Consider the following 16434-nt stretch of genomic DNA (forward strand, 5'->3'; position numbering starts at 1 on the left):
GTGTATATTTGTGTATCCATAAAAATAGCTATTAAGGCGACCAGGGAAAAAATCATAATTTTGGTCAAAAATAGCTATATACTAAGCATTTTTTATTTGGTTTACTTTATTTAAAGCCTATTGTATATTATCCCGAAGTTTCATTCCATAATAAACAGAAATAAGGAAATTCGATATTTCGTGTACCATCAGCATCCAAATTTTCAAGTATACAGAAATTTAACTTTCCGGAATATAACGGAAATTTTCGGGTATCTCCGTGGTACCATCTCCGTGCAATTATGCAGTATGGCGTTCATCTCTTACGGAAAGAGAATGGTAACTTGGTAAGTGTTTAAAATACATATTCAACGTTTTTTTCGTTTATTTTTATGACTTTTGTACAGTAGTATAAATCGACCACCCTTTGGATGAAAAGCAAATGATTTATCCGGATTTTGTTCATCCGAAACTAAATCACTAGTATCAACATCCGGTGTTATTTTTGCTTGTATTTTGGAGAAACTCGATTGATTTCTAGCAAACTTGGTTTACCACTACATCGTCGCTTATTATTATTTGGTATGTTCCAATCTAAAAAGGGATTTGCTCCCTTAACATCTCAGATTTTAATAAATAAAAGACGAAATGATACAAATGCCTTACATTTTGTTTGTCAATGTCACGTCATTAGTCATTCTCATCACCTTTGAATAGCAGAACAGAACGAACACTATCACCAATTCGTATTGTGGCTTTTTGCATGTGTTTTAAATTCTCATATTTGATAATAAATGCAACAATAAAATATTTCCCTTATTCTGCCACAGTTATGCACCAGTCAATTGTAACCATGGCCCCCAGGCAGGTGTTGTTTATACCAGGGATAGCAGGGGAAATGGGCCATGTTTTTACGTTCCAGGTGGACCGGCAGTGCTGAGTGAATGCGGTGTTATTGTTTTTGCGCTGAAAACAGGGAATGGGCCTAACCTAGGATGTCCCCAGGGGCATTTGACGGGGATCTGGTCATTTCGTAACCTTCATTACCATTTCGTAACTGCTGAATCTTGGTTATTTCGTAACCATTTTGTTAGTCAATTCGTAACCGTCTAGAAATCAATTGCTCATATGGTAACCACCATTTAACAAGGTGATAAATAGTACACTTAGCACCTCGTTAAGTGTATTGTTCGAACCTGGATGTATATGGCACAGCAACCAAGACACCAATTGGGAGACATTACTCAAATTCTCACTAGTAACAAGCCAATAATTTATGTTACTCAATAGTTATTAGATATATATATATCATGCTAAATTAGAAATGATTTGTTATACTACCAAAATATTTTAATTATTTTCATACATTTTGCTTACTTATAAACAATAATTTAAGACTGATCGCGATGTATTTTTGAGTAAAATTACGTTTACATAAATGATCATTCTTGACCTATTTCATTGACTATATTTGTTTGAGTTGTTTAAAACAATCACAATTTTGTTCTGTTCTTTTCTCAATTGATCCATTCTGCATACTTTATATCCGAAACCGACAAAAAACAGCCTAAAATTATTAGTTATGGTACAGTGGAAACTCACTAAACCGAATCTCCACAAAACCGGAATCCTCCGGATACTGGAATTTTATCACGAGTCCCGGTTTTCCCCTTCTATTTTCAATGTAAAAAAATCCCTACAAAACCGGAACCCCGGAATTCCGGATACCGGACAACAAATCGAGAAAATTTGTTAGTTGTCAACGTAATTTTACCTCACAAAACCGGACGTTTAGTTCAAACATGTCAAAATAATTCTGTGTATTAGGAATTCGCAATCACGTGTCACTTTGTTTTGACAGCCGGTACGTCGTTAAATATTACACCTGTGATGTTGTGTTAACACAATAATCGATAATGATGATTGCGCTGTGGATTGACTGTCGCGTGATAATCAAACGATAATCAAACTTGTGAAAAGAAAATTGATTAAAACATTTATTTGTTTGTTGCAGAAAATAAAGAACTAGAAACGGTTTTTTAGTGATCATTTTGAAGGGTTGTTTTATCTAAAGACTTCTATGATTGAATCAAATTAGAGCGGTGCTTTAATTAAACTATCAAACATACTAAACAAGCATTAAATTACGAGAGTTGTTTTATTTCAAGACTTGGAAAAAAGATGGTTATAAATACGCAGAAATGTTTAATTATGCTTATCACTTTTGCAAGTGCTTTAATCATGTCTCAACCTCCGTCTAAACGTCGGAGAATTGAACTGTCCCTAGAGGACAAAAGCCTTTAAAGGTTAACTCAGTTAATAAATTGAGTAAACTTACTCCGTACATCAAATCCGCACTAAACCGGAATCCTCACTAAACCGGAAATTTTGCCCAGTCCGGACCTTGTCCGGTTTAGTGAGTTTCCAATGTATTAATTTCCAATAACAAGATACAAAATTAAACATAACGGCACATTTTTAATACAATAAGCATATAAAAAGCGCATACTCTCATTCGGCAAACTCACTACATTTTACAATACTTCTATTCAATTTAAAAAAAATGAAATTCTAAAGTTATATGGTCTATATATTTAAAAAAATATTGGCTTACGGTCACAATTCCTCTCAATGGTAGAACATCTATGAATTAAAAAATTATTACATTTAATATTCAGCCTACTTATAATATTTCCTTCGCAACATAAAAAATAGCTAGTGTGAATGTTTCTATTTGTCATAGTTTCAGAGTTTATTGGCAAATCGCACTACACTATTAGAAATAAAGAAGGAATACAACTACTAGATTTAACGTTGTTTATGTTGTTATTTTTATGTTTTATACTTACAGTAAACTTATTTTGTAAATTCAAATGGTATTAAATTAATTCCTCATAATTATAGGGGTCAACGGTTAAGATATGACCATTCGATTTCTTAACGGTTATGAATTGACTGACACAATGGTTTCGAAATGACCAACAATGAGCGGTTACGAAATGACCATAATTCATTTGACAGGGCTTTTACCAGCTGTTTTTCTGTGCAGAGCGGGAATTTTACCTGGGATTGGCTGGACCGAAAGTCAAAGTCCCCGCTATTAGCAGGACCTTGGGGGCCCATGCTGCAATTGACTGTTGCATTATTTGGATTTTTTCTTAACTTTACGACACGCCCCCCTACAGTATTTTATAGTCAAGTTTAGTAACATTTATTTACAGAAATTGGATAACTTAACAAGTAAAGTAAACTGTACTGAGCTTTTGAACAAACCTACATACTTATAAATCAAAATTGATATTTTAGGGTCTACACTGAATAAACCCAAAATGTTAGTTTTGATTTGCTAAATTCGAACAGTATTTAGTCTATCCACACAAAATTTACAGGATCATCAGATAACAAATTTTCTAAAAATTCTCTGTTTGCCAAATAGGGAAGACAGGTTTAAGTGGGGTTAAAAGGTTGCTATCTGTGACCAAAACAATACTGTTCAAAATTGTGAGTATTCATTTATCTTTCGTTCAGTAAAGAGCATGCAATGGCATAGTGGTTGGATTAGATAATCTGACAGTGGTGCTGGACGTCAGGAGTTCAAATATTGTTGTGAGTTCAATGTACCAAAAGAATACCTTTGGAATACACAATTATCTATAAAAATGGCAGAGCAAATTGCCCATATTGTAGTAATGTCTTAGATCCAGCTTGGATAACTTGGACACAGTAAGCGGTTCACACCAAGGGAAATTCTCAGATAAAACAGCGCTTATGAACTTGAACATTACATTTTTCATTGAGACAAAGAAAAAACATTATTGCTGATCTTCTGAAAACAAATCTTGGATTTAAACTAATCACCAACAAAAATATATGCATTTTAATCACACAATGTAAACAACTGCGCCACAGATCTTATCTGTATGTTTAGGGTTTTTAAAATTTAGCAGTTAAATATAGATTAGCATACTGGTAGGTCTGGTTGGTCTGTTGCTTTAGATGCTAAATAAACATAATGTCAGTGATTTCATCACTATTTCTATTAAAATATCATTTTTCTTCTTCAGAGCTTCTCACATTTGCACCATTTTTTTACCATTTGAATCATAAAAAGATAACAAACAATCATGGATGGAACATTTGAAAATTCAATTCAGTTGGTTTCTATTTTCTTGCTCATTTTTGCTTGAAATTATTCTGCTTGAATGTGATTTTTGTTGCTTAAATTTGAACTTAACTCTTTGTGAATATTTAAGGAATGTAAGGGGTCAGATTTCAGATTGCTCATTATTTCTGGAACACTAAATACTTTATTTGATTGTGTACACTGCACTTTCTTGTTAAGCATTCATCCAAATCATTTGGGTAAATATTGGCAGAAAAACTGCTTTTAGATATATACTGGTCATCAAAACCGGCACTGACAAAACATAAGATGTGTTTAATTAATGTGCGGAAAAGAGGTTTAAAGGTGTCCGCCCACAACGAAATGCTTGCGGGTCACAGTACCCCTTCAAGTAGTTCTTGAAAAAAAATGATTCTCTCAGGTAGCGTTTGATTATGTGTACATTGTATCCTTGTATGTATTTTCAAGTGTACACATGATTTATATAAGGTTTGTACAATTTTTTAGTTTTTATTTAAATTTTAAAATTTTGACATTTTTTTTAAGATTTGCCTGCCCCTGTCTAAACACTTAAATTCTTGGTCTTTGGACTATTGTCTGCAACTTCAAAACACACTTTTTGGAACAGGACACATTTTTCTGATATTTTATCCAGTTTGACTGCAATACAGTTTGACTGCAATATAAGTTGTATTTATCAATCAAGTAAAAAATGACATTTATATTTCCATAATTACCTGGTAGTTATTTGTTAATTTGTTTTAATTTATGGATAGGTTTATTGAGAGTGTCATGGAAAGCTGGAACTTTTCAGTACACAACATGCAAACTGAGAATGAACTGTGTGTGCCGGCTTTGTGAACAAAAACTCAAGGGGGCTATGGTAAGTTGCGTCAAGATATCCTTGGGACCCACCCCCCCTGGACACGCAATACAATTCGTGTTTCGCTGATCTGTTAGCTGGGATCAGATCATCCATTTGGGGATTTAGATATGTTACCCCAGCCAACAGGCTGCATGTTTAATTTTACTCAATACTAAGCTTTGTTTTAGTGCGAACATCAACATGTTTATCTAATTGCAGTTGCTGCTTGGGACAATAAAGTTAAGTCAGCAACCGTCTACCAGACTGCAATATTCATCTCTTCCAAAGGATGTCGTACCTTTCCAGGTGGGTGTGCATTGATTGATTGATTGGTTGATTGATTGATTGATTGATTGATTGATTGATTGTGAGTTTGTGTAAATGAATAACTGTGAAACCATAACCAAATGTTGGGCTGTAAAGGTGTGTATGTGCATGCTTCACATATTCTCCGTCCTGGTTGGCATACTGGACCGTCATCAGACACTCTGCCATGAATGTTAGAGAGTTTAAAGCTATTTCTTATTTTCCTGTGTAACTATATTGATGTTAGATTAAATTTACGCCGCCGTGTTACTGAGTAACAATTCGAAATTGGGCCAAAATCATCAAGCTAGAGCTTTACATAATCTTTTTCAAACTTTTGCGAGATTTCTGCCCTTGACAATATTTGCTCGCAGCCCCCCTCAAAGTTGCACATCATTCAGTCTTTGAAAGCTTACGGATACACTTTTTTGTTAATTTGAGATCTTAATGTGGCTACTTCTAAGTAAATAGATGCTCAAAGTAACTAGATGCTCTGGGTGTTCACTGGGTGACAAAGGCTACCCAGTATTGGTTGTTTCTTTTTTCTGAAAAGATGTTTCTAGTGAATTGCCAAGTTGCAGTGGTTTTGACGCCACAGAACCAGCATAGCTTCATGACAGATATTTATGTTTTCGTCATTGATGTCAGTACTGCTGTATTGGAGGCCTCACAATTTCTTTGTGGAAATGTCATCTGATACACTCATAACGGCGTATTTCTAGCATAGCTTTCATAAGTGCATGGCCATTCTCTGTCATTTTCAGATACACTGTGTTTTGTGTGGATAAGAAATGCAGAGTGGTACCACCAATCACCTAAGCCACCATTCCCCTAATAGACAATAGGCTCATGGGGACAGTTCCTGCAATTTACAGAAAAGCTCTCAATTGTAGCCCTACGAACTTCAGGTAAGCGATAAATCTGGACTTCAAGATATCTCTGTACTCACTGTAAGTTTATACTTCATTTGAACAAAACATAGGGCCGAATTCAGAACAATCACTCTCACTCACACTCAATGAGTTAATCCTCTGTAATCACATAACGGTCGAGATATTTTCGAGTGAAAGGTATATCCGTATTCACAGGTGTGAGTGAGACTCAAGTGTTTTGCGTGAGTGGGACAATTGTGAGTGCTCGGCTAGGCCACTTGAACCGCCGTCGAGGATTGGTTGTGAATAGGAATTGAATGAGTGTATGTGAAAAAAGTACATGGCAAGTAAAAAGATGAAATATATCAAATATTTGGAACAAATAAGGGACATGCTCGTTCCCAGGCAATATTTAAGAGACCGGGATAATCCATTGAAGTACATGTTCATTCAATAACGTGGCCATCTATAAACAAAACAAATTCAAAAGGATGCACCTATCATATATTTGTTTTGTTTCGCAATGATCTTGAACCCCCAGCAATGTTGATGTTTGCAATTCATCAATGGCTGCAAAGACAGGCAGCTAAAGGTACGTGAAGTTAGCATCCTAGCGGCATGGAGTTAGCGGCCTAGCGGCGTGAGGTTGGCGGACTAGCGGCCTAAATTTGTTATCTATTTCAAGGTTCAATGGTTTAAATGGGAAATATGATAAATCAATGTTTTTATGCCCCCTCAAAGTGGCGGCATATAGGGTTGCCCTTGTCCGTACGTACGTCCGTACGTACGTACGTCCCGAAGATTGTTTCCGATCTAATTCTTGAAAACCGTTTGTCCAATCCTCACCAAACTTTAAACACATGTTTGTGACCATAATATCTTGATCAAGTTCGATAGTCATGGAAATCGCTTTAGTCATTTAGGAGTTACGGCCCTTTTTTGCCAAAAATACTTCAAAAATATATGTTTCCAATCTAATTCTTGAAAAGTATGTGTCCAATCCTCACCAAACTTTACATACATGATTGTGACCATAATATCTTGATCAAGTTCGATAGCCATGGAAATCGCTTTTGTCATTTAGGAGTTACGGCCCTTTATTTGCAAAAAAAGACTTGAAAAATACGTCCCGAAGATTGTTTCCGATCTAATTCTTGAAAACTGTTTGTCCAATCCTCACCAAACTTTAAACACATGTTTGTGACCATAATATCTTGATCAAGTTCGATAGTCATGGAAATCGCTTTAGTCATTTAGGAGTTACGGCCCTTTTTTGCCAAAAATACTTCAAAAATCATTATGGCTTATTTTCTGTGACAAAAAACCGAAGTGGGGGCATCCGTGTCCTATGGACACATTTCTAGTTAGTCGTACATTAGCGGCCTTAAATTGTTTTCTACTTCAGAGCATTTTTATATGAGTTTTCTTCTAAAACAATGCTAAAATAATTGTTTTCCTATGCAAAATACATCACGCTTGAGCGGTCTTGCGGCGTGAACTTGGTGGCCTGGTGGCCTAGTGGCCTAAAAATCCCCAAAACTCAATCCAGCAGCCCAGGAAAAGGGGGAAATGCTGATATTCGCTAAAGGATGTTGATTTATGAAAAGGGACATTTAATTTATCATTGTTTTAGAAAAGAACGCATATAAAATGCTATGGAATAGGAAACAATTTTAGGCCGCTAGTCACATGAAGCGGCTAGGCCGCCAGGCCGCTAACTTGACGCCGCTAGGCCATTTCATAACGTGGTAAGGGAATTGATATGTATTTTCCAGCCTACATTCAGCTGGATTATTATTATACCCCCCAAAACAAAGTTTGGGGGGGTATACTGGAATCGGGTTGTCCGTCTGTCCGTCTGTCTGTCTGTCTGTCCGTCTGTCTGTCTGTCCGTCCGTTTTTTTTTGTCCGGGATTCATCTTTGTCGTTATTGAACAAATCTTTTTCAAACTTTCAAATATTAATGACCATGATGTAAACCTGTGCCTCCGTGGATTTGGTCAGAGTCGCATGATCCTGAGTGGAGTTGTGGCCCCTTAATGAGTTAAATTGGGCAAAATTAGCTTTGTCCAGGATTCTTCTTTGAAGCTATTGAGCAAATCTTTTTCAAACTTTCAAATATTAATGGCCATGATGTAAACCTTTGCCTCCATGAATTTGGTGGGAGTCACATGATCCTGAGTGGAGTTGTGGCCCCTTAATGAGTTAAATTGGGTAAAATTAGTTTTGTTCGTCCTACTCCTTCGTCATTTTTGAATGAATCTTTTTCAAACTTTTAGCCATGGTGAGAACATTTGCCCCTGTGATTGTGGTTGGAATCACATGATCATGTCTCCAATTATGGCCCCTGAATAAGTTAAAATAGGCAAAAATTATACAGCTTTGTCTAGCCTAATCCTTGGTCATTTTTTCTCATTTTTTCTATAAATCTTTTTCAAACTTTCAGATGTCAATGACCATGATATGAACTGTTGAATAGGGTTGGGGGGTATTCGTTAGCCTTTGGCTTACAGTTCTAGTTACTACTATTATTATTATTATTATTATTATTATTATTATTATTATTATTATCATTTTCATCATCATCAGCAGCAGCACCACCACCACCAGCAGCAGCAGCACCACCAACACCAACACCACCATATCATCATCAACATCATCATCATTATTATTATTATTATTATTATTATTATTATTATTATTATCGTCATCTTCATCCATTTTCCCCTACATTTCTTGAGTTGTTTTTCACTCCGAGGTGTTATTTCCCAATAAGAAGTAGATTCATTCGCTAATTCTATCCATCTGCTATTTTTTCAACTTCCATATATTATTTTCAAACGCCCAAGACCGCTTTATGTAGAATACAAAAGCAAGATTATATATGAATACATATTTAAATTACGTGATACAATGGAAAACGGCTACATATTTAAAGCAGTAACAACAACGACAACAAAAAACATGCATTTAAACGTATTTTGCAACAGTTATTTACAACCCAAAACATTTATTTTTATTAACCAATTGTTTTAAAATGTAAATTTCAGTTTCAGAATAACACTTATTATCATTTGTTTGTTGCCATAACTAACAATAAGGTACTCAAATCTCAAATAAACATATGTTTACAATGTATAATGTAAACATCACCATAGTCAAACAGATAATCCGATATGATCATGTAAACATACGTGTATAATTATATACTGTATTGCTCACTTGATGAAGTGGAGTGTTAGCGAGGCGTGTGAATACGAACAGATCACTTGAGTGTCACTCCCCATATTCCACTCAAGTGATCATTTGAGTGTCCCTTACGGGAATGTGGTTGGAGTGTGAGTGAGAGTGGATGTTCTGAATTCGGCCCTTACAATTTAAGCATAAAAATCCAGGTTTAGATCCCAGACCGAACTTTGTCTCCTTCATTAAACTTAATATCAGATGTTCTATAAGCCACATACATGTTCACTACTTATGACGGATAAGAACTTTCGCAAATTGATTATAAATGCGTTTTCCCAGATTTACACCCTCCTCTTGCAGATACTGCCGATGGTGAAGCTTGGGTGCACCGGGCCGGTTTTCCAGCCGTGTGGAATCAACATCTCCAGCTGAACTGGGGCCGGGAATTATATAAGATTCCTTAGCAGCATGGTGAGCTTTTGTGTATTTATTTCCAGGCTCATATACCCGGCCAGACTTCTGCGTTTAAGCTTTCCTTTCGTCATTTTTTTAAATAACGTATCTCAAGTCTTTCAATGAAATCACAACTGTGACACCTTTGGAGACTAGATTTAAATTAAGGAACCATTATGTGTAGAAAGCCTTTTGGGTGATTTAAAATCAATTTAGTAAACAGGATTCTCATGGTTCATGGTTTATAATTGGCCTTTCATTCTTTACTTTGGTAATAGCCGCTTAAGTATGTAAGAAGGGGGGGGGGGTACAGATGTGATAGTAAAGAGTGTTTAATAAAGTATATTTGTTTTTATTTTATCACCATTTTGAAGGTAATGATTGTGTTAAATCAGGGATAAGTAACAAGTTTAACACAATCACTGTAACATGTTCTTTATTTCAAATAAATCTATAAATTATCTCTGGAGAATTTAGTCTGATCTCCATTTCTCAGAAAATGTAGCTGTCTAAGTGCCTATTCCATCAATGAGTATCACTGTCTTTAAATTGCTGTTGCGGTACAGTTTAAATAGCAAAAGTTTTATGGCCCTGCTTGTTTGCAACTCCTCATTCATTTTTGTACAGCGAGAAAAGTAAAAGAATTCTAGAGATTTACTAGAATTATGGATTGTTTTTCTTGAGTTACACAGTACATAAGGAGGAATAAGTGTGTACACAACTCCTCATTTTATTCCTGTTTATTATTTATATATGTAACATAGATGTGTACAAGACTTAGAAACATGACATAAAAGAGCTCACTTTGATAAATTTTCTCAGAAAAAGATATCTTTACTGTTAAAGTAAGAACTTTTACTGCATAGTAAGTAATGTCTTCTGCTCATCTTTATAACATCATTACATGGAATGGAAACTTCCCAAGATAAATGTCCACATGGCGCAGCTCATTTATATATATTGCTGATGGATTGTTTAGAAAGGGACAGTTTTAATTGGACAAATTGTTTTAATCGCCATTTTACAGAGTGCCAGCCAGTCATTGCTGTTCTTTGTATTGCTGAGGAGGACAGTCCTGCCAACATAACAGTTTGTTTAATAACAGGTAAAAAACTGGTCTCACTTTACATTTTCAACCACTGCCAGATAATATAATCTTATATAATGATAACTCCTTCTTCACAACTGGTGTTAAATATATAATGATTAAACTAACAATAAAATGGAAATTATGCTCTTTAAACTCAGAACCATTATTGACTGTCAGATGCTACTGGTTAATGCACTGGTCTTGATGTCCTTTTCTTGAGGTAATAACTATTTGCATATTACCCCGGTACTACTATTGTACATTCAATAGAAAATCGTCTTGTTTGTATCGTTAAATGGCTTTATAATGTTTCCCACTTCCTGATTCTTGAAAATTACGTGAACAAATGACAATCCTACTACCATTTAAAGTTTGATTAAATTTCGGACAAATGTGTTTGTTTTAATTTGCCTTCTGCTTAAAGTAAGGGTATATATACTGGGCAAGAAGTGCTGAATTTCATCGTGAATGACAGTGATTATCCATAGTTTGAATTTGGTTCGGACATGTTTGACGGGAATTCAAAGACATTTTTTTGTCATCATTTTCGCATACATTGGTTCATTCCAAGATAAAAAATATAACCTTTTTCAAAATGTTCAATCTGTGAGAGTGCAGCTTTAATAGACCTGTAAAGACTTGTCGATGTGAAACTAAACTCTCAATCAAACTTTGGTAAAAGATCAAATGCGGGGCTCCGTGTGCGGCATAGACTGTGTTAATTTTTATTTAATATGATGAAGAGCTAGTTAAGTTATCTTTTTTAAAAGTCTTCATTTGAAGCAAAAAAATGTTTCAATACCCTGTATGAATTTTCTTCACCGGATATTGATTCATAAAAAACATTGCTCCAGGGTGCGGAGCTACTTTTTGCTATATGTCTATATGGAAAAATCTTCTCCTCAGAAGTCAACTTTGTTCACCAATGTGCAAGGCACAATCGGTGAAAATAATTTCAGTAAAAGTCACTGATTATTATTATTGTGATTATTATTAATAAAGTTTTACTATTTCAGGAGACAAACAGAAACACAGAGGTGCTATATATTCCGATGGAAAAGACAACAAAAGCATCTGCCATCATTTTGGCGTGGCTCAGATCAAGAGGAGAATTTTAAGAAAGGTAATAACTGAGCAACTAAGAACATGCAAGTTGCACTGGTAAGAGTGTAAGACCCATCTCGCTTCATAAGAATTGATATTAAATCATCAATGTATTAAATCAAGAAATTGAAACGTCTTGTCTTTTGCAGTGTTTTTGAAATAATTTATAATTTAAAAAAAAACTAAATTATTTTTTAATATTATTGTGAATGTGTGATGTTTTCTTCTGATCATTCTCTCTCAAAAACCAGATACAAAAAACATATTTGTAGATTTTTTTGTTTTACTTGTAAATATAGTTTTAAGTTTGTATTTTAGGCAAAGCCTTTTATTCTGCTCAATACAAACTTAAATATTGTAAGAGTTATGGCCCTTTACAAATACATTTTTTTTCAAGTTTTTGTAAGCCCATTATTTAGGGACTTTTAATATTTTCACCAGCTGCATTATAAAGTCAGACCAAAAGTGTCCAGTTAGTGTCCAAACAATAACTAAGTTAGAATCCTTTCTCAAATCAGATGAGCGATATAGGGCCATCTCTGTGTTTGTCTGACAAAAAACAATAATCAATCTTTGAGTTAAATTGACAAATATTGTTGTAGAATGTTTTGTGAAGACATACAATTGGATTACTTTTATGTCAATAGGATTACGGTTTCTGCACATAAAAATTATTTAGAATAGCATTTGGGTCAGTCGGTTCACGTTCAATATTACTGATAGTATAAGTGGAAGCAGTGACTTAAAATTAATTACCAAACAGTTTCTGCTCAATTGCTTCGAGTTAACATACAAGTTATGAAACTTGGAATACTAGTTCTTGGTGGCATAAATGAAAGACCTTGTTTTGTCACATTGACTTGTAATCAAGCACTAACTTCCTCTAAAAAAATTTCAGGTGATGGTTGGGCACACACAAGAAGACATAGGTCACAGGTGTCCAGGCATATGAGTAGACAGGAGTTTCACACTCTGCCAAACTTATTTCGTCAGAGGAGCAGAAAGCTTCTCAAGATCCCGCACTGCACACTTAGATATAGTCTTTGACTACAACAAGGGGATGAAAGTACAGAGAGGTCCATTTGAAATCAATTCTGTGCTGCGTCATTTCTTCATTCTGGAAGTCGATCGACATGATTTATCATGGCATCAAGTGTGCAGTTTGTCGACTATCAGCAGTCTTGTTCACCAGTTGTGCAACTTGAGCTGGTGGCTTTATTGCTTGAAGCCATTGCATAAGAGGAGGGAAGGTGCAGGCTCATCAAAAAGTCTCAAAAGTTGAAACTAGGAAAAGAAGTTTGTCAAGAGTGTGAATCTATTTGCTTTGAAAACAATCGTTACAATGATTTGGTTTCCTTTGAAACTTGATACATACTATGTGTATGTTGAATGAATTGAGATGCTTAAATAAAGAACCGCTATTCAAATATCAGGAAACTGCATTTTTCATACTAAAGGGTAAATGATGTCGCCATTTCCTGTATGTATTTAAATAAGATATGTTTCCACAATTAATATTTTTAGGGAATTTTTCTCAACCTAATGAATGAGATTAAATTGTACAGCGTTATATGAGCTTAATATGTGTTTTCTGTTTCTTTAAAATTGGTGAAAAATTGTCAGAAGATAATTAGATCAGTATCCATTACTGCAATCATACAATCAAATATACAGGGACAAACCCACTGGGCATATAATATAATTAAACCCTGTTTAGGGGCACGAGGCAAACAGAGTTACTTTCAAACGTTAAAGCTGCACTCTCACATTTTGGACGTTTTGACAACTTTTCTCATTTTATGTCTTGGATTGGAACCATCCAATTTTTGCGAAAAATTAAATGGCAGATTTTTCTATTTAAGTTAAAACATTGATGTTTTATGCACTTTTCTTAAACCGTTAGTAACATTAATTTTTGAACAGAAATATGAAATCTGTGATCTGATCTTTTGTCAGCAATCTTTTATCATTGGTTTGCAGTTAATTGCGCAAAAAATTGCTCATTCCAAAACAAAAAAAGTTGTGAAAACGGTATATCTGTGGGAGTGCAGCTCTAAATGTTTACTTTCTTGATTTTACTACTGTATTCGAAATTACAGGGGTTGGGGCATATTTTTAGTGTTTTTATTGCTTTTTTATGATTCATACAGTCATACTTTATTCCTCAGGGCATAACTTACAAATAGACAAAACTGGAAAATGGTCATATCAAAAGGTCAAAGATAATGCAAGTTGAACAATCATATTGTTCATGGCTTGTATTTTGGTATATTTTGTTGCATATGCTATAGAAAAGTTTGAAAGTTAAAAATAAATTCATAGTTGAAATGATGGCTTTGAATGGTATTGTTAGATGAGAAACGGCACTATTAAGAAATAGGTATAATGGTACTTTATTTATTTTGATCAATTTTAGATATTGTATGAAAATTATTATCTTATTTAGTACATGAGACCTTTTAAACAGTTATTGGCAATATAACAATGTGTATATGAAGCTTTAGATCAACACTTAAAGCTGCACTCTTACAGATTGTCAGTTAAGACACAAAATTGTCTCAAAATCTGCTGATTTGGTTATCATTCCTTTAATTCAGTCATATTAGATAATTCACAATAGAACCAATCAGAAATGTTTGGTAAAACTGCCGAAAATTTCATTTACATTAAATTGTTCGTAATGCTTTTAGCCATAAAACATCTTCTTTTTTTTAACATAAATATGATAAACTGCAATCTGATCTTTTTTCAGCAGTCTTATATCACTTAAAATTGGGTATAGACATTTATGCAAAAAAATTGTCCATTTATAGACAAACAATAAAAGAGTACCGGTAGTCAAAACGATCAATCGGTGAGATTGCACCTTTAAATACACCTTTTAAGACCGCTGTAAAATTCCAATGGTTTGCCTAAATCTTTAAAGCTAGCATACTGTTTAATTGACAACCATACTTATTGTTTAAAAGTGTCATGATATCTTTGTACAATGTTTTTATGTAATTCATTAAAGAAGTCAAAACAAATTTGTTTATCTTGTAAATTGTTTACTATTATTTAAATGACCCAGACAAAAATGGGAACGTCAGTGCTAGTTCTTTTACTATTAACATCCCATGAAGTTTCTATTGGTGTAGCAGCAAGGAGGTGTTATATTAAGGATGCATCATTTAAACCAAATTATACATTCATATGCACAACATACAGGCGTGTAGCCGCCTATATGTGAATACGCGGCTGAATCCACATGATTCTGACAAAAAAATCAACCAAAGTTGCAGTATGCGAACTTGACTACATGAATCTAAAACTGGTTATTTTCCAGTACTAAATAATGCACATCGGAACGCCCAGAATGCACTAGATTGCACCATGGTTTTCAAAATTTTCAAGTTTGCCCCGAACCCCCCAGCACATTTATGAATACACATGAATAGAGGGGTAGCTACGCCCCTGACATAATTGAAACCACAGTGTGGCTAAACAACACTTGTATGTTTATCCTACGCAGTGATCTCCCATGGAAATGCAATCGTCAAAGTATCTGAAGGGGATGTTTATATGGACTACATTTGAAATGCACCAAGTGTTTAAAAAAGTTGATTTCAGTCACGAAGAGAATCAACCATACCCCACACTTGTTGGAGTAAGATGAAATGTTCACTTTCCGCGAGAAAGAAAGTACATTGAAAATGTTCATTTGATTCAAGTGACTATTTTTTATAAATATGTTGCAATACATAAAATACGTTATTATTTTATAATTGTTTACCCATGTTGAATTTTATTTGGCAAATTTATAAGAGATTTATATACGAGGGCATAGCCAGAAGTTCGTGGAAAAGCTTGATAAAATGGAAACAATATGCAGCATATCTTTTAAACTTTCATACAATAATAATCAGGTAATTTGAAATTAAGAATGCGAGTTTCATCGTAAAGCATGTTATAACGACAACGTAGTGATCACTATGGAAACAGGTGGTCGCGCATTCCTCCGCAGTTGCTAAAATAACCCATGACAATATCCTGTTTTGTTGACCACTCACATTGAAACCAATAAAACGGCGCGAAGGTTTGCACAATTGACGTGACGTTAATAACGTGTGATGAAGTGAAGTTTTAAGTCAGTGCGTTTGTTTGTTTATTTCAAAGGAAACATTTTAGCTTGAACGGTATAGTTAAATTTTGTTTAAAATGACGCCAGAAGACAGATTGATAAAACGGGCAGTGATACAGTTCTGTGTGAACCTAGGGAAAACTCCATCGCAAACACTTAAACTGATGAATGAAGCATCGAGTGAAGCGAATGCTCGTTTACAAGTGGCACAAGCGGTTCAGTGAGGGGCGGGAAAGCATTTGTGACGACGTGAGGTCTGGGCGATCGGAGTTCACAAACTACGGAGTGTGACGTCGAGGCCGTGAAAAACATCGTTGACGCTGATCGTCGAGTCAC

At 34.8% G+C, this 16434-nt stretch overlaps 1 long non-coding RNA gene across 2 annotated transcripts; it reads left to right on the plus strand.

Annotated features, from left to right (window-relative positions):
• Window positions 1-210: 210 nt before the first annotated feature.
• On the plus strand, window positions 211-14985 carry LOC128240183 (uncharacterized). Of its 2 annotated transcripts, none has more exons than XR_008262078.1 (7): window positions 211-326; window positions 5187-5273; window positions 6038-6181; window positions 9692-9802; window positions 10812-10889; window positions 11891-11997; window positions 12877-14985. It is a non-coding gene; the product is annotated as an uncharacterized LOC128240183 (long non-coding RNA). The 2 variants fall into 2 exon arrangements; XR_008262079.1 differs by lacking the exon at window positions 211-326 and adding an exon at window positions 473-561.
• Window positions 14986-16434: the final 1449 nt, after the last annotated feature.

The sequence above is a fragment of the Mya arenaria genome, chromosome 7 (assembly GCF_026914265.1).
Source record: "Mya arenaria isolate MELC-2E11 chromosome 7, ASM2691426v1".
NCBI lineage: Eukaryota > Metazoa > Mollusca > Bivalvia > Myida > Myidae > Mya > Mya arenaria.